The sequence below is a fragment of the Lissotriton helveticus genome, chromosome 8 (assembly GCF_964261635.1).
Source record: "Lissotriton helveticus chromosome 8, aLisHel1.1, whole genome shotgun sequence".
In the NCBI taxonomy this organism is placed as follows: domain Eukaryota; kingdom Metazoa; phylum Chordata; class Amphibia; order Caudata; family Salamandridae; genus Lissotriton; species Lissotriton helveticus.
Window position 1 is genome coordinate 95199891 of NC_136069.1, and position 19918 is coordinate 95219808.

Below are 19918 nucleotides of genomic sequence, written 5' to 3' on the forward strand. Positions count from 1 at the left end.
TGGACAGAATGTAGAACAATGTCATACATTCACCCCAGTACAAGGATCTGGGCCTAAATCCATCGTTTTTTTGCACTCCACACCACCCTGGGTTAGACACTGGCTGTATGCAAATCAGCTCTGACCCTGTGCCTCATGGGAACAGTCCAGTCCGAACTACCAACCCATGTCTTTCCCAGACCGGAATCAAGCATCCAAGGACCGGTTTCTGGCTATCAGCCATCTTCAGCCTGGATAGCTTGACTCCAGTGGTGTGGAGAGCCTGGGACTCACGTCTGAGCATACCCAGCCCACTCGGGGTGAAAATTGCAAAAAACACAGTTGATGGACAGAATGTAGAACAATGTCATACATTCACCCCAGTACAAGGATCTGGGCCTAAATCCATCGTTTTTTTGCACTCCACACCACCCTGGGTTAGACACTGGCTGTATGCAAATCAGCTCTGACCCTGTGCCTCATGGGAACAGTCCAGTCCGAACTACCAAGCCATGTCTTTCCCAGACCGGAATCAAGCATCCAAGGACCGGTTTCTGGCTATCAGCCATCTTCAGCCTGGATAGCTTGTCTCCAGTGGTGTGGAGAGCCTGGGACTCACGTCTGAGCATACCCAGCCCACTCGGGGTGAAAATTGCAAAAAACACAGTTGATGGACAGAATGTAGAACAATGTCATACATTCACCCCAGTACAAGGATCTGGGCCTAAATCCATCGTTTTTTTGCACTCCACACCACCCTGGGTTAGACACTGGCTGTATGCAAATCAGCTCTGACCCTGTGCCTCATGGGAACAGTCCAGTCCGAACTACCAAGCCATGTCTTTCCCAGACCGGAATCAAGCATCCAAGGACCGGTTTCTGGCTATCAGCCATCTTCAGCCTGGATAGCTTGACTCCAGTGGTGTGGAGAGCCTGGGACTCACGTCTGAGCATACCCAGCCCACTCGGGGTGAAAATTGCAAAAAACACAGTTGATGGACAGAATGTAGAACAATGTCATACATTCACCCCAGTACAAGGATCTGGGCCTAATTCCATCGTTTTTTTGCACTCCACACCACCCTGGGTTAGACACTGGCTGTATGCAAATCAGCTCTGACCCTGTGCCTCATGGGAACAGTCCAGTCCGAACTACCAAGCCATGTCTTTCCCAGACCGGAATCAAGCATCCAAGGACCGGTTTCTGGCTATCAGCCATCTTCAGCCTGGATAGCTTGACTCCAGTGGTGTGAAGAGCCTGGGACTCACGTCTGAGCATACCCAGCCCACTCGGGGTGAAAATTGCAAAAAACACAGTTGATGGACAGAATGTAGAACAATGTCATACATTCACCCCAGTACAAGGATCTGGGCCTAAATCCATCGTTTTTTTGCACTCCACACCACCCTGGGTTAGACACTGGCTGTATGCAAATCAGCTCTGACCCTGTGCCTCATGGGAACAGTCCAGTCCGAACTACCAAGCCATGTCTTTCCCAGACCGGAATCAAGCATCCAAGGACCGGTTTCTGGCTATCAGCCATCTTCAGCCTGGATAGCTTGACTCCAGTGGTGTGGAGAGCCTGGGACTCACGTCTGAGCATACCCAGCCCACTCGGGGTGAAAATTGCAAAAAACACAGTTGATGGACAGAATGTAGAACAATGTCATACATTCACCCCAGTACAAGGATCTGGGCCTAAATCCATCGTTTTTTTGCACTCCACACCACCCTGGGTTAGACACTGGCTGTATGCAAATCAGCTCTGACCCTGTGCCTCATGGGAACAGTCCAGTCCGAACTACCAAGCCATGTCTTTCCCAGACCGGAATCAAGCATCCAAGGACCGGTTTCTGGCTATCAGCCATCTTCAGCCCGGATAGCTTGACTCCAGTGGTGTGGAGAGCCTGGGAATCACGTCTGAGCATACCCAGCCCACTCGGGGTGAAAATTGCAAAAAACACAGTTGATGGACAGAATGTAGAACAATGTCATACATTCACCCCAGTACAAGGATCTGGGCCTAAATCCATCGTTTTTTTGCACTCCACACCACCCTGGGATAGACACTGGCTGTATGCAAATCAGCTCTGACCCTGTGCCTCATGGGAACAGTCCAGTCCGAACTACCAAGCCATGTCTTTCCCAGACCGGAATCAAGCATCCAAGGACCGGTTTCTGGCTATCAGCCATCTTCAGCCTGGATAGCTTGACTCCAGTGGTGTGGAGAGCCTGCGACTCACGTCTGAGCATACCCAGCCCACTCGGGGTGAAAATTGCAAAAAACACAGTTGATGGACAGAATGTAGAACAATGTCATACATTCACCCCAGTACAAGGATCTGGGCCTAAATCCATCGTTTTTTTGCACTCCACACCACCCTGGGTTAGACACTGGCTGTATGCAAATCAGCTCTGACCCTGTGCCTCATGGGAACAGTCCAGTCCGAACTACCAAGCCATGTCTTTCCCAGACCGGAATCAAGCATCCAAGGACCGGTTTCTGGCTATCAGCCATCTTCAGCCCGGATAGCTTGACTCCAGTGGTGTGGAGAGCCTGGGACTCACGTCTGAGCATACCCAGCCCACTCGGGGTGAAAATTGCAAAAAACACAGTTGATGGACAGAATGTAGAACAATGTCATACATTCACCCCAGTACAAGGATCTGGGCCTAAATCCATCGTTTTTTTGCACTCCACACCACCCTGGGTTAGACACTGGCTGTATGCAAATCAGCTCTGACCCTGTGCCTCATGGGAACAGTCCAGTCCGAACTACCAAGCCATGTCTTTCCCAGACCGGAATCAAGCATCCAAGGACCGGTTTCTGGCTATCAGCCATCTTCAGCCTGGATAGCTTGACTCCAGTGGTGTGGAGAGCCTGCGACTCACGTCTGAGCATACCCAGCCCACTCGGGGTGAAAATTGCAAAAAACACAGTTGATGGACAGAATGTAGAACAATGTCATACATTCACCCCAGTACAAGGATCTGGGCCTAAATCCATCGTTTTTTTGCACTCCACACCACCCTGGGTTAGACACTGGCTGTATGCAAATCAGCTCTGACCCTGTGCCTCATGGGAACAGTCCAGTCCGAACTACCAACCCATGTCTTTCCCAGACCGGAATCAAGCATCCAAGGACCGGTTTCTGGCTATCAGCCATCTTCAGCCTGGATAGCTTGACTCCAGTGGTGTGGAGAGCCTGGGACTCACGTCTGAGCATACCCAGCCCACTCGGGGTGAAAATTGCAAAAAACACAGTTGATGGACAGAATGTAGAACAATGTCATACATTCACCCCAGTACAAGGATCTGGGCCTAAATCCATCGTTTTTTTGCACTCCACACCACCCTGGGTTAGACACTGGCTGTATGCAAATCAGCTCTGACCCTGTGCCTCATGGGAACAGTCCAGTCGAACTACCAAGCCATGTCTTTCCCAGACCGGAATCAAGCATCCAAGGACCGGTTTCTGGCTATCAGCCATCTTCAGCCTGGATAGCTTGACTCCAGTGGTGTGGAGAGCCTGGGACTCACGTCTGAGCATACCCAGCCCACTCGGGTGAAAATTGCAAAAAACACAGTTGATGGACAGAATGTAGAACAATGTCATACATTCACCCCAGTACAAGGATCTGGGCCTAAATCCATCGTTTTTTTGCACTCCACACCACCCTGGGTTAGACACTGGCTGTATGCAAATCAGCTCTGACCCTGTGCCTCATGGGAACAGTCCAGTCCGAACTACCAAGCCATGTCTTTCCCAGACCGGAATCAAGCATCCAAGGACCGGTTTCTGGCTATCAGCCATCTTCAGCCCGGATAGCTTGACTCCAGTGGTGTGGAGAGCCTGGGACTCACGTCTGAGCATACCCAGCCCACTCGGGGTGAAAATTGCAAAAAACACAGTTGATGGACAGAATGTAGAACAATGTCATACATTCACCCCAGTACAAGGATCTGGGCCTAAATCCATCGTTTTTTTGCACTCCACACCACCCTGGGTTAGACACTGGCTGTATGCAAATCAGCTCTGACCCTGTGCCTCATGGGAACAGTCCAGTCCGAACTACCAAGCCATGTCTTTCCCAGACCGGAATCAAGCATCCAAGGACCGGTTTCTGGCTATCAGCCATCTTCATCCTGGATAGCTTGACTCCAGTGGTGTGGAGAGCCTGGGACTCACGTCTGAGCATACCCAGCCCACTCGGGGTGAAAATTGCAAAAAACACAGTTGATGGACCGAATGTAGAACAATGTCACACATTCACCCCAGTACAAGGATCTGGGCCTAAATCCATCGTTTTTTTGCACTCCACACCACCCTGGGTTAGACACTGGCTGTATGCAAATCAGCTCTGACCCTGTGCCTCATGGGAACAGTCCAGTCCGAACTACCAAGCCATGTCTTTCCCAGACCGGAATCAAGCATCCAAGGACCGGTTTCTGGCTATCAGCCATCTTCAGCCTGGATAGCTTGACTCCAGTGGTGTGGAGAGCCTGGGACTCACGTCTGAGCATACCCAGCCCACTCGGGGTGAAAATTGCAAAAAACACAGTTGATGGACAGAATGTAGAACAATGTCATACATTCACCCCAGTACAAGGATCTGGGCCTAAATCCATCGTTTTTTTGCACTCCACACCACCCTGGGTTAGACACTGGCTGTATGCAAATCAGCTCTGACCCTGTGCCTCATGGTAACAGTCCAGTCCGAACTACCAAGCCAAGTCTTTCCCAGACCGGAATCAAGCATCCAAGGACCGGTTTCTGGCTATCAGCCATGATAGCTTGACTCCAGTGGTGTGGAGAGCCTGGGACTCACGTCTGAGCATACCCAGCCCACTCGGGGTGAAAATTGCAAAAAACACAGTTGATGGACAGAATGTAGAACAATGTCATACATTCACCCCTGTACAAGGATCTGGGCCTAAATCCATCGTTTTTTTGCACTCCACACCACCCTGGGTTAGACACTGGCTGTATGCAAATCAGCTCTGACCCTGTGCCTCATGGGAACAGTCCAGTCCGAACTACCAAGCCATGTCTTTCCCAGACCGGAATCAAGCATCCAAGGACCGGTTTCTGGCTATCAGCCATCTTCAGCCTGGATAGCTTGACTCCAGTGGTGTGGAGAGCCTGGGACTCACGTCTGAGCATACCCAGCCCACTCGGGGTGAAAATTGCAAAAAACACAGTTGATGGACAGAATGTAGAACAATGTCATACATTCACCCCAGTACAAGGATCTGGGCCTAATTACATCGTTTTTTTGCACTCCACACCACCCTGGGTTAGACACTGGCTGTATGCAAATCAGCTCTGACCCTGTGCCTCATGGGAACAGTCCAGTCCGAACTACCAAGCCTTGTCTTTCCCAGACCGGAATCAAGCATCCAAGGACCGGTTTCTGACTATCAGCCATCTTCAGCCTGGATAGCTTGACTCCAGTGGTGTGGAGAGCCTGGGACTCACGTCTGAGCATACCCAGCCCACTCGGGGTGAAAATTGCAAAAAACACAGTTGATGGACAGAATGTAGAACAATGTCATACATTCACCCCAGTACAAGGATCTGGGCCTAAATCCATCGTTTTTTTGCACTCCACACCACCCTGGGTTAGACACTGGCTGTATGCAAATCAGCTCTGACCCTGTGCCTCATGGGAACAGTCCAGTCCGAACTACCAACCCATGTCTTTCCCAGACCGGAATCAAGCATCCAAGGACCGGTTTCTGGCTATCAGCCATCTTCAGCCTGGATAGCTTGACTCCAGTGGTGTGGAGAGCCTGGGACTCACGTCTGAGCATACCCAGCCCATTCGGGGTGAAAATTGCAAAAAACACAGTTGATGGACAGAATGTAGAACAATGTCATACATTCACCCCAGTACAAGGATCTGGGCCTAAATCCATCGTTTTTTTGCACTCCACACCACCCTGGGTTAGACACTGGCTGTATGCAAATCAGCTCTGACCCTGTGCCTCATGGGAACAGTCCAGTCCGAACTACCAAGCCATGTCTTTCCCAGACCGGAATCAAGCATCCAAGGACCGGTTTCTGGCTATCAGCCATCTTCAGCCTGGATAGCTTGACTCCAGTGGTGTGGAGAGCCTGGGACTCACGTCTGAGCATACCCAGCCCACTCGGGGTGAAAATTGCAAAAAACACAGTTGATGGACAGAATGTAGAACAATGTCATACATTCACCCCAGTACAAGGATCTGGGCCTAAATCCATCGTTTTTTTGCACTCCACACCACCCTGGGTTAGACACTGGCTGTATGCAAATCAGCTCTGACCCTGTGCCTCATGGGAACAGTCTAGTCCGAACTACCAACCCATGTCTTTCCCAGACCGGAATCAAGCATCCAAGGACCGGTTTCTGGCTATCAGCCATCTTCAGCCTGGATAGCTTGACTCCAGTGGTGTGGAGAGCCTGGGACTCACGTCTGAGCATACCCAGCCCACTCGGGGTGAAAATTGCAAAAAGACACAGTTGATGGACAGAATGTAGAACAATGTCATACATTCACCCCAGTACAAGGATCTGGGCCTAAATCCATCGTTTTTTTGCACTCCACACCACCCTGGGTTAGACACTGGCTGTATGCAAATCAGCTCTGACCCTGTGCCTCATGGGAACAGTCCAGTCCGAACTACCAAGCCATGTCTTTCCCAGACCGGAATCAAGCATCCAAGGACCGGTTTCTGGCTATCAGCCATCTTCAGCCTGGATAGCTTGACTCCAGTGGTGTGGAGAGCCTGGGACTCACGTCTGAGCATACCCAGCCCACTTGGGGTGAAAATTGCAAAAAACACAGTTGATGGACAGAATGTAGAACAATGTCATACATTCACCCCAGTACAAGGATCTGGGCCTAAATCCATCGTTTTTTTGCACTCCACACCACCCTGGGTTAGACACTGGCTGTATGCAAATCAGCTCTGACCCTGTGCCTCATGGGAACAGTCCAGTCCGAACTACCAAGCCATGTCTTTCCCAGACCGGAATCAAGCATCCAAGGACCGGTTTCTGGCTATCAGCCATCTTCAGCCTGGATAGCTTGACTCCAGTGGTGTGGAGAGCCTGGGACTCACGTCTGAGCATACCCAGCCCACTCGGGGTGAAAATTGCAAAAAACACAGTTGATGGACAGAATGTAGAACAATGTCATACATTCACCCCAGTACAAGGATCTGGGCCTAATTCCATCGTTTTTTTGCACTCCACACCACCCTGGGTTAGACACTGGCTGTATGCAAATCAGCTCTGACCCTGTGCCTCATGGGAACAGTCCAGTCCGAACTACCAAGCCATGTCTTTCCCAGACCGGAATCAAGCATCCAAGGACCGGTTTCTGGCTATCAGCCATCTTCAGCCTGGATAGCTTGACTCCAGTGGTGTGGAGAGCCTGGGACTCACGTCTGAGCATACCCAGCCCACTCGGGGTGAAAATTGCAAAAAACACAGTTGATGGACAGAATGTAGAACAATGTCATACATTCACCCCAGTACAAGGATCTGGGCCTAAATCCATCGTTTTTTTTGCACTCCACACCACCCTGGGTTAGACACTGGCTGTATGCAAATCAGCTCTGACCCTGTGCCTCATGGGAACAGTCCAGTCCGAACTACCAAGCCAAGTCTTTCCCAGACCGGAATCAAGCATCCAAGGACCGGTTTCTGGCTATCAGCCATCTTCAGCCTGGATAGCTTGACTCCAGTGGTGTGGAGAGCCTGGGACTCACGTCTGAGCATACCCAGCCCACTCGGGGTGAAAATTGCAAAAAACACAGTTGATGGACAGAATGTAGAACAATGTCATACATTCACCCCAGTACAAGGATCTGGGCCTAAATCCATCGTTTTTTTGCACTCCAAACCACCCTGGGTTAGACACTGGCTGTATGCAAATCAGCTCTGACCCTGTGCCTCATGGGAACAGTCCAGTCCGAACTACCAAGCCATGTCTTTCCCAGACCGGAATCAAGCATCCAAGGACCGGTTTCTGGCTATCAGCCATCTTCAGCCTGGATAGCTTGACTCCAGTGGTGTGGAGAGCCTGGGACTCACGTCTGAGCATACCCAGCCCACTCGGGGTGAAAATTGCAAAAAACACAGTTGATGGACAGAATGTAGAACAATGTCATACATTCACCCCAGTACAAGGATCTGGGCCTAAATCCATCGTTTTTTTGCACTCCACACCACCCTGGGTTAGACACTGGCTGTATGCAAATCAGCTCTGACCCTGTGCCTCATGGGAACAGTCCAGTCCGAACTACCAAGCCAAGTCTTTCCTAGACCGGAATCAAGCATCCAAGGACCGGTTTCTGGCTATCAGCCATGATAGCTTGACTCCAGTGGTGTGGAGAGCTTGGGACTCACGTCTGAGCATACCCAGCCCACTCGGGGTGAAAATTGCAAAAAACACAGTTGATGGACAGAATGTAGAACAATGTCATACATTCACCCCAGTACAAGGATCTGGGCCTAAATCCATCGTTTTTTTGCACTCCACACCACCCTGGGTTAGACACTGGCTATATGCAAATCAGCTCTGACCCTGTGCCTCATGGAAACAGTCCAGTCCGAACTACCAAGCCATGTCTTTCCCAGACCGGAATCAAGCATCCAAGGACCGGTTTCTGGCTATCAGCCATCTTCAGCCTGGATAGCTTGACTCCAGTGGTGTGGAGAGCCTGGGACTCACGTCTGAGCATACCCAGCCCACTCGGGGTGAAAATTGCAAAAAACACAGTTGATGGACAGAATGTAGAACAATGTCATACATTCACCCCAGTACAAGGATCTGGGCCTAATTCCATCGTTTTTTTGCACTCCACACCACCCTGGGTTAGACACTGGCTGTATGCAAATCAGCTCTGACCCTGTGCCTCATGGGAACAGTCCAGTCCGAACTACCAAGCCTTGTCTTTCCCAGACCGGAATCAAGCATCCAAGGACCGGTTTCTGACTATCAGCCATCTTCAGCCTGGATAGCTTGACTCCAGTGGTGTGGAGAGCCTGGGACTCACGTCTGAGCATACCCAGCCCACTCGGGGTGAAAATTGCAAAAAACACAGTTGATGGACAGAATGTAGAACAATGTCATACATTCACCCCAGTACAAGGATCTGGGCCTAAATCCATCGTTTTTTTGCACTCCACACCACCCTGGGTTAGACACTGGCTGTATGCAAATCAGCTCTGACCCTGTGCCTCATGGGAACAGTCCAGTCCGAACTACCAACCCATGTCTTTCCCAGACCGGAATCAAGCATCCAAGGACCGGTTTCTGGCTATCAGCCATCTTCAGCCTGGATAGCTTGACTCCAGTGGTGTGGAGAGCCTGGGACTCACGTCTGAGCATACCCAGCCCACTCGGGGTGAAAATTGCAAAAAACACAGTTGATGGACAGAATGTAGAACAATGTCATACATTCACCCCAGTACAAGGATCTGGGCCTAAATCCATCGTTTTTTTGCACTCCACACCACCCTGGGTTAGACACTGGCTGTATGCAAATCAGCTCTGACCCTGTGCCTCATGGGAACAGTCCAGTCCGAACTACCAAGCCATGTCTTTCCCAGACCGGAATCAAGCATCCAAGGACCGGTTTCTGGCTATCAGCCATCTTCAGCCTGGATAGCTTGACTCCAGTGGTGTGGAGAGCCTGGGACTCACGTCTGAGCATACCCAGCCCACTCGGGGTGAAAATTGCAAAAAACACAGTTGATGGACAGAATGTAGAACAATGTCATACATTCACCCCAGTACAAGGATCTGGGCCTAAATCCATCGTTTTTTTGCACTCCACACCACCCTGGGTTAGACACTGGCTGTATGCAAATCAGCTCTGACCCTGTGCCTCATGGGAACAGTCCAGTCCGAACTACCAAGCCATGTCTTTCCCAGACCGGAATCAAGCATCCAAGGACCGGTTTCTGGCTATCAGCCATCTTAAGCCTGGATAGCTTGACTCCAGTGGTGTGGAGAGCCTGGGACTCACGTCTGAGCATACCCAGCCCACTCGGGGTGAAAATTGCAAAAAACACAGTTGATGGACAGAATGTAGAACAATGTCATACATTCACCCCAGTACAAGGATCTGGGCCTAATTCCATCGTTTTTTTGCACTCCACACCACCCTGGGTTAGACACTGGCTGTATGCAAATCAGCTCTGACCCTGTGCCTCATGGGAACAGTCCAGTCCGAACTACCAAGCCATGTCTTTCCCAGACCGGAATCAAGCATCCAAGGACCGGTTTCTGGCTATCAGCCATCTTCAGCCTGGATAGCTTGACTCCAGTGGTGTGGAGAGCCTGGGACTCACGTCTGAGCATACCCAGCCCACTCGGGGTGAAAATTGCAAAAAACACAGTTGATGGACAGAATGTAGAACAATGTCATACATTCACCCCAGTACAAGGATCTGGGCCTAAATCCATCGTTTTTTTTGCACTCCACACCACCCTGGGTTAGACACTGGCTGTATGCAAATCAGCTCTGACCCTGTGCCTCATGGGAACAGTCCAGTCCGAACTACCAAGCCAAGTCTTTCCCAGACCGGAATCAAGCATCCAAGGACCGGTTTCTGGCTATCAGCCATCTTCAGCCTGGATAGCTTGACTCCAGTGGTGTGGAGAGCCTGGGACTCACGTCTGAGCATACCCAGCCCACTCGGGGTGAAAATTGCAAAAAACACAGTTGATGGACAGAATGTAGAACAATGTCATACATTCACCCCAGTACAAGGATCTGGGCCTAAATCCATCGTTTTTTTGCACTCCACACCACCCTGGGTTAGACACTGGCTGTATGCAAATCAGCTCTGACCCTGTGCCTCATGGGAACAGTCCAGTCCGAACTACCAAGCCATGTCTTTCCCAGACCGGAATCAAGCATCCAAGGACCGGTTTCTGGCTATCAGCCATCTTCAGCCTGGATAGCTTGACTCCAGTGGTGTGGAGAGCCTGGGACTCACGTCTGAGCATACCCAGCCCACTCGGGGTGAAAATTGCAAAAAACACAGTTGATGGACAGAATGTAGAAAAATGTCATACATTCACCCCAGTACAAGGATCTGGGCCTAATTTCATCGTTTTTTTGCACTCCACACCACCCTGGGTTAGACACTGGCTGTATGCAAATCAGCTCTGACCCTGTGCCTCATGGGAACAGTCCAGTCCGAACTACCAAGCATTGTCTTTCCCAGACCGGAATCAAGCATCCAAGGACCGGTTTCTGGCTATCAGCCATCTTCAGCCTGGATAGCTTGACTCCAGTGGTGTGGAGAGCCTGGGACTCACGTCTGAGCATACCCAGCCCACTCGGGGTGAAAATTGCAAAAAACACAGTTGATGGACAGAATGTAGAACAATGTCATACATTCACCCCAGTACAAGGATCTGGGCCTAAATCCATCGTTTTTTTGCACTCCACACCACCCTGGGTTAGACACTGGCTGTATGCAAATCAGCTCTGACCCTGTGCCTCATGGGAACAGTCCAGTCCGAACTACCAAGCCATGTCTTTCCCAGACCGGAATCAAGCATCCAAGGACCGGTTTCTGGCTATCAGCCATCTTCAGCCTGGATAGCTTGACTCCAGTGGTGTGGAGAGCCTGGGACTCACGTCTGAGCATACCCAGCCCACTCGGGGTGAAAATTGCAAAAAACACAGTTGATGGACAGAATGTAGAACAATGTCATACATTCACCCCAGTACAAGGATCTGGGCCTAATTCCATCGTTTTTTTGCACTCCACACCACCCTGGGTTAGACACTGGCTGTATGCAAATCAGCTCTGACCCTGTGCCTCATGGGAACAGTCCAGTCCGAACTACCAAGCCATGTCTTTCCCAGACCGGAATCAAGCATCCAAGGACCGGTTTCTGGCTATCAGCCATCTTCAGCCTGGATAGCTTGACTCCAGTGGTGTGGAGAGCCTGGGACTCACGTCTGAGCATACCCAGCCCACTCGGGGTGAAAATTGCAAAAAACACAGTTGATGGACAGAATGTAGAACAATGTCATACATTCACCCCAGTACAAGGATCTGGGCCTAAATCCATCGTTTTTTTGCACTCCACACCACCCTGGGTTAGACACTGGCTGTATGCAAATCAGCTCTGACCCTGTGCCTCATGGGAACAGTCCAGTCCGAACTACCAAGCCATGTCTTTCCCAGACCGGAATCAAGCATCCAAGGACCGGTTTCTGGCTATCAGCCATCTTCAGCCTGGATAGCTTGACTCCAGTGGTGTGGAGAGCCTGGGACTCACGTCTGAGCATACCCATCCCACTCGGGGTGAAAATTGCAAAAAACACAGTTGATGGACAGAATGTAGAACAATGTCATACATTCACCCCAGTACAAGGATCTGGGCCTAAATCCATCGTTTTTTTGCATTTCACACCACCCTGGGTTAGACACTGGCTGTATGCAAATCAGCTCTGACCCTGTGCCTCATGGGAACAGTCCAGTCCGAACTACCAAGCCATGTCTTTCCCAGACCGGAATCAAGCATCCAAGGACCGGTTTCTGGCTATCAGCCATCTTCAGCCCGGATAGCTTGACTCCAGTGGTGTGGAGAGCCTGGGACTCACGTCTGAGCATACCCAGCCCACTCGGGGTGAAAATTGCAAAAAACACAGTTGATGGACAGAATGTAGAACAATGTCATACATTCACCCCAGTACAAGGATCTGGGCCTAAATCCATCGTTTTTTTGCACTCCACACCACCCTGGGATAGACACTGGCTGTATGCAAATCAGCTCTGACCCTGTGCCTCATGGGAACAGTCCAGTCCGAACTACCAAGCCATGTCTTTCCCAGACCGGAATCAAGCATCCAAGGACCGGTTTCTGGCTATCAGCCATCTTCAGCCTGGATAGCTTGACTCCAGTGGTGTGGAGAGCCTGCGACTCACGTCTGAGCATACCCAGCCCACTCGGGGTGAAAATTGCAAAAAACACAGTTGATGGACAGAATGTAGAACAATGTCATACATTCACCCCAGTACAAGGATCTGGGCCTAAATCCATCGTTTTTTTGCACTCCACACCACCCTGGGTTAGACACTGGCTGTATGCAAATCAGCTCTGACCCTGTGCCTCATGGGAACAGTCCAGTCCGAACTACCAAGCCATGTCTTTCCCAGACCGGAATCAAGCATCCAAGGACCGGTTTCTGGCTATCAGCCATCTTCAGCCTGGATAGCTTGACTCCAGTGGTGTGGAGAGCCTGCGACTCACGTCTGAGCATACCCAGCCCACTCGGGGTGAAAATTGCAAAAAACACAGTTGATGGACAGAATGTAGAACAATGTCATACATTCACCCCAGTACAAGGATCTGGGCCTAAATCCATCGTTTTTTTGCACTCCACACCACCCTGGGTTAGACACTGGCTGTATGCAAATCAGCTCTGACCCTGTGCCTCATGGGAACAGTCCAGTCCGAACTACCAACCCATGTCTTTCCCAGACCGGAATCAAGCATCCAAGGACCGGTTTCTGGCTATCAGCCATCTTCAGCCTGGATAGCTTGACTCCAGTGGTGTGGAGAGCCTGGGACTCACGTCTGAGCATACCAAGCCCACTCGGGGTGAAAATTGCAAAAAACACAGTTGATGGACAGAATGTAGAACAATGTCATACATTCACCCCAGTACAAGGATCTGGGCCTAAATCCATCGTTTTTTTGCACTCCACACCACCCTGGGTTAGACACTGGCTGTATGCAAATCAGCTCTGACCCTGTGCCTCATGGGAACAGTCCAGTCCGAACTACCAAGCCATGTCTTTCCCAGACCGGAATCAAGCATCCAAGGACCGGTTTCTGGCTATCAGCCATCTTCAGCCTGGATAGCTTGACTCCAGTGGTGTGGAGAGCCTGGGACTCACGTCTGAGCATACCCAGCCCACTCGGGGTGAAAATTGCAAAAAACACAGTTGATGGACAGAATGTAGAACAATGTCATACATTCACCCCAGTACAAGGATCTGGGCCTAAATCCATCGTTTTTTTGCACTCCACACCACCCTGGGTTAGACACTGGCTGTATGCAAATCAGCTCTGACCCTGTGCCTCATGGGAACAGTCCAGTCCGAACTACCAAGCCATGTCTTTCCCAGACCGGAATCAAGCATCCAAGGACCGGTTTCTGGCTATCAGCCATCTTCAGCCCGGATAGCTTGACTCCAGTGGTGTGGAGAGCCTGGGACTCACGTCTGAGCATACCCAGCCCACTCGGGGTGAAAATTGCAAAAAACACAGTTGATGGACAGAATGTAGAACAATGTCATACATTCACCCCAGTACAAGGATCTGGGCCTAAATCCATCGTTTTTTTGCACTCCACACCACCCTGGGTTAGACACTGGCTGTATGCAAATCAGCTCTGACCCTGTGCCTCATGGGAACAGTCCAGTCCGAACTACCAAGCCATGTCTTTCCCAGACCGGAATCAAGCATCCAAGGACCGGTTTCTGGCTATCAGCCATCTTCATCCTGGATAGCTTGACTCCAGTGGTGTGGAGAGCCTGGGACTCACGTCTGAGCATACCCAGCCCACTCGGGGTGAAAATTGCAAAAAACACAGTTGATGGACCGAATGTAGAACAATGTCACACATTCACCCCAGTACAAGGATCTGGGCCTAAATCCATCGTTTTTTTGCACTCCACACCACCCTGGGTTAGACACTGGCTGTATGCAAATCAGCTCTGACCCTGTGCCTCATGGGAACAGTCCAGTCCGAACTACCAAGCCATGTCTTTCCCAGACCGGAATCAAGCATCCAAGGACCGGTTTCTGGCTATCAGCCATCTTCAGCCTGGATAGCTTGACTCCAGTGGTGTGGAGAGCCTGGGACTCACGTCTGAGCATACCCAGCCCACTCGGGGTGAAAATTGCAAAAAACACAGTTGATGGACAGAATGTAGAACAATGTCATACATTCACCCCAGTACAAGGATCTGGGCCTAAATCCATCGTTTTTTTGCACTCCACACCACCCTGGGTTAGACACTGGCTGTATGCAAATCAGCTCTGACCCTGTGCCTCATGGTAACAGTCCAGTCCGAACTACCAAGCCAAGTCTTTCCCAGACCGGAATCAAGCATCCAAGGACCGGTTTCTGGCTATCAGCCATGATAGCTTGACTCCAGTGGTGTGGAGAGCCTGGGACTCACGTCTGAGCATACCCAGCCCACTCGGGGTGAAAATTGCAAAAAACACAGTTGATGGACAGAATGTAGAACAATGTCATACATTCACCCCAGTACAAGGATCTGGGCCTAAATCCATCGTTTTTTTGCACTCCACACTACCCTGGGTTAGACACTGGCTGTATGCAAATCAGCTCTGACCCTGTGCCTCATGGGAACAGTCCAGTCCGAACTACCAAGCCATGTCTTTCCCAGACCGGAATCAAGCATCCAAGGACCGGTTTCTGGCTATCAGCCATCTTCAGCCTGGATAGCTTGACTCCAGTGGTGTGGAGAGCCTGGGACTCACGTCTGAGCATACCCAGCCCACTCGGGGTGAAAATTGCAAAAAACACAGTTGATGGACAGAATGTAGAACAATGTCATACATTCACCCCAGTACAAGGATCTGGGCCTAATTCCATCGTTTTTTTGCACTCCACACCTCCCTGGGTTAGACACTGGCTGTATGCAAATCAGCTCTGACCCTGTGCCTCATGGGAACAGTCCAGTCCGAACTACCAAGCCTTGTCTTTCCCAGACCGGAATCAAGCATCCAAGGACCGGTTTCTGACTATCAGCCATCTTCAGCCTGGATAGCTTGACTCCAGTGGTGTGGAGAGCCTGGGACTCACGTCTGAGCATACCCAGCCCACTCGGGGTGAAAATTGCAAAAAACACAGTTGATGGACAGAATGTAGAACAATGTCATACATTCACCCCAGTACAAGGATCTGGGCCTAAATCCATCGTTTTTTTGCACTCCACACCACCCTGGGTTAGACACTGGCTGTATGCAAATCAGCTCTGACCCTGTGCCTCATGGGAACAGTCCAGTCCGAACTACCAACCCATGTCTTTCCCAGACCGGAATCAAGCATCCAAGGACCGGTTTCTGGCTATCAGCCATCTTCAGCCTGGATAGCTTGACTCCAGTGGTGTGGAGAGCCTGGGACTCACGTCTGAGCATACCCAGCCCACTCGGGGTGAAAATTGCAAAAAACACAGTTGATGGACAGAATGTAGAACAATGTCATACATTCACCCCAGTACAAGGATCTGGGCCTAAATCCATCGTTTTTTTGCACTCCACACCACCCTGGGTTAGACACTGGCTGTATGCAAATCAGCTCTGACCCTGTGCCTCATGGGAACAGTCCAGTCCGAACTACCAAGCCATGTCTTTCCCAGACCGGAATCAAGCATCCAAGGACCGGTTTCTGGCTATCAGCCATCTTCAGCCTGGATAGCTTGACTCCAGTGGTGTGGAGAGCCTGGGACTCACGTCTGAGCATACCCAGCCCACTCGGGGTGAAAATTGCAAAAAACACAGTTGATGGACAGAATGTAGAACAATGTCATACATTCACCCCAGTACAAGGATCTGGGCCTAATTCCATCGTTTTTTTGCACTCCACACCACCCTGGGTTAGACACTGGCTGTATGCAAATCAGCTCTGACCCTGTGCCTCATGGGAACAGTCCAGTCCGAACTACCAAGCCATGTCTTTCCCAGACCGGAATCAAGCATCTAAGGACCGGTTTCTGGCTATCAGCCATCTTCAGCCTGGATAGCTTGACTCCAGTGGTGTGGAGAGCCTGGGACTCACGTCTGAGCATACCCAGCCCACTCGGGGTGAAAATTGCAAAAAACACAGTTGATGGACAGAATGTAGAACAATGTCATACATTCACCCCAGTACAAGGATCTGGGCCTAAATCCATCGTTTTTTTGCACTCCACACCACCCTGGGTTAGACACTGGCTGTATGCAAATCAGCTCTGACCCTGTGCCTCATGGGAACAGTCCAGTCCGAACTACCAAGCCAAGTCTTTCCCAGACCGGAATCAAGCATCCAAGGACCGGTTTCTGGCTATCAGCCATGATAGCTTGACTCCAGTGGTGTGGAGAGCCTGGGACTCACGTCTGAGCATACCCAGCCCACTCGGGGTGAAAATTGCAAAAAACACAGTTGATGGACAGAATGTAGAACAATGTCATACATTCACCCCAGTACAAGGATCTGGGCCTAAATCCATCGTTTTTTTGCACTCCACACCACCCTGGGTTAGACACTGGCTGTATGCAAATCAGCTCTGACCCTGTGCCTCATGGGAACAGTCCAGTCCGAACTACCAAGCCATGTCTTTCCCAGACCGGAATCAAGCATCCAAGGACCGGTTTCTGGCTATCAGCCATCTTCAGCCTGGATAGCTTGACTCCAGTGGTGTGGAGAGCCTGGGACTCACGTCTGAGCATACCCAGCCCACTCGGGGTGAAAATTGCAAAAAACACAGTTGATGGACAGAATGTAGAACAATGTCATACATTCACCCCAGTACAAGGATCTGGACCTAATTCCATCGTTTTTTTGCACTCCACACCACCCTGGGTTAGACACTGGCTGTATGCAAATCAGCTCTGACCCTGTGCCTCATGGGAACAGTCCAGTCCGAACTAACAAGCCTTGTCTTTCCCAGACCGGAATCAAGCATCCAAGGACCGGTTTCTGACTATCAGCCATCTTCAGCCTGGATAGCTTGACTCCAGTGGTGTGGAGAGCCTGGGACTCACGTCTGAGCATACCCAGCCCACTCGGGGTGAAAATTGCAAAAAACACAGTTGATGGACAGAATGTAGAACAATGTCATACATTCACCCCAGTACAAGGATCTGGGCCTAAATCCATCGTTTTTTTGCACTCCACACCACCCTGGGTTAGACACTGGCTGTATGCAAATCAGCTCTGACCCTGTGCCTCATGGGAACAGTCCAGTCCGAACTACCAACCCATGTCTTTCCCAGACCGGAATCAAGCATCCAAGGACCGGTTTCTGGCTATCAGCCATCTTCAGCCTGGATAGCTTGACTCCAGTGGTGTGGAGAGCCTGGGACTCACGTCTGAGCATACCCAGCCCACTCGGGGTGAAAATTGCAAAAAACACAGTTGATGGACAGAATGTAGAACAATGTCATACATTCACCCCAGTACAAGGATCTGGGCCTAAATCCATCGTTTTTTTGCACTCCACACCACCCTGGGTTAGACACTGGCTGTATGCAAATCAGCTCTGACCCTAAGCCTCATGGGAACAGTCCAGTCCGAACTACCAAGCCATGTCTTTCCCAGACCGGAATCAAGCATCCAAGGACCGGTTTCTGGCTATCAGCCATCTTCAGCCTGGATAGCTTGACTCCAGTGGTGTGGAGAGCCTGGGACTCACGTCTGAGCATACCCAGCCCACTCGGGGTGAAAATTGCAAAAAACACAGTTGATGGACAGAATGTAGAACAATGTCATACATTCACCCCAGTACAAGGATCTGGGCCTAAATCCATCGTTGTTTTGCACTCCACACCACCCTGGGTTAGACACTGGCTGTATGCAAATCAGCTCTGACCCTGTGCCTCATGGGAACAGTCCAGTCCGAACTACCAAGCCATGTCTTTCCCAGACCGGAATCAAGCATCCAAGGACCGGTTTCTGGCTATCAGCCATCTTCAGCCTGGATAGCTTGACTCCAGTGGTGTGGAGAGCCTGGGACTCACGTCTGAGCATACCCAGCCCACTCGGGGTGAAAATTGCAAAAAACACAGTTGATGGACAGAATGTAGAACAATGTCATACATTCACCCCAGTACAAGGATCTGGGCCTAATTCCATCGTTTTTTTGCACTCCACACCACCCTGGGTTAGACACTGGCTGTATGCAAATCAGCTCTGACCCTGTGCCTCATGGGAACAGTCCAGTCCGAACTACCAAGCCATGTCTTTCCCAGACCGGAATCAAGCATCCAAGGACCGGTTTCTGGCTATCAGCCATCTTCAGCCTGGATAGCTTGACTCCAGTGGTGTGGAGAGCCTGGGACTCACGTCTGAGCATACCCAGCCCACTCGGGGTGAAAATTGCAAAAAACACAGTTGATGGACAGAATGTAGAACAATGTCATACATTCACCCCAGTACAAGGATCTGGGCCTAAATCCATCGTTTTTTTTGCACTCCACACCACCCTGGGTTAGACACTGGCTGTATGCAAATCAGCTCTGACCCTGTGCCTCATGGGAACAGTCCAGTCCGAACTACCAAGCCAAGTCTTTCCCAGACCGGAATCAAGCATCCAAGGACCGGTTTCTGGCTATCAGCCATCTTCAGCCTGGATAGCTTGACTCCAGTGGTGTGGAGAGCCTGGGACTCACGTCTGAGCATACCCAGCCCACTCGGGGTGAAAATTGCAAAAAACACAGTTGATGGACAGAATGTAGAACAATGTCATACATTCACCCCAGTACAAGGATCTGGGCCTAAATCCATCGTTTTTTTGCACTCCACACCACCCTGGGTTAGACACTGGCTGTATGCAAATCAGCTCTGACCCTGTGCCTCATGGGAACAGTCCAGTCCGAACTACCAAGCCATGTCTTTCCCAGACCGGAATCAAGCATCCAAGGACCGGTTTCTGGCTATCAGCCATCTTCAGCCTGGATAGCTTGACTCCAGTGGTGTGGAGAGCCTGCGACTCACGTCTGAGCATACCCAGCCCACTCGGGGTGAAAATTGCAAAAAACACAGTTGATGGACAGAATGTAGAAAAATGTCATACATTCACCCCAGTACAAGGATCTGGGCCTAATTTCATCGTTTTTTTGCACTCCACACCACCCTGGGTTAGACACTGGCTGTATGCAAATCAGCTCTGACCCTGTG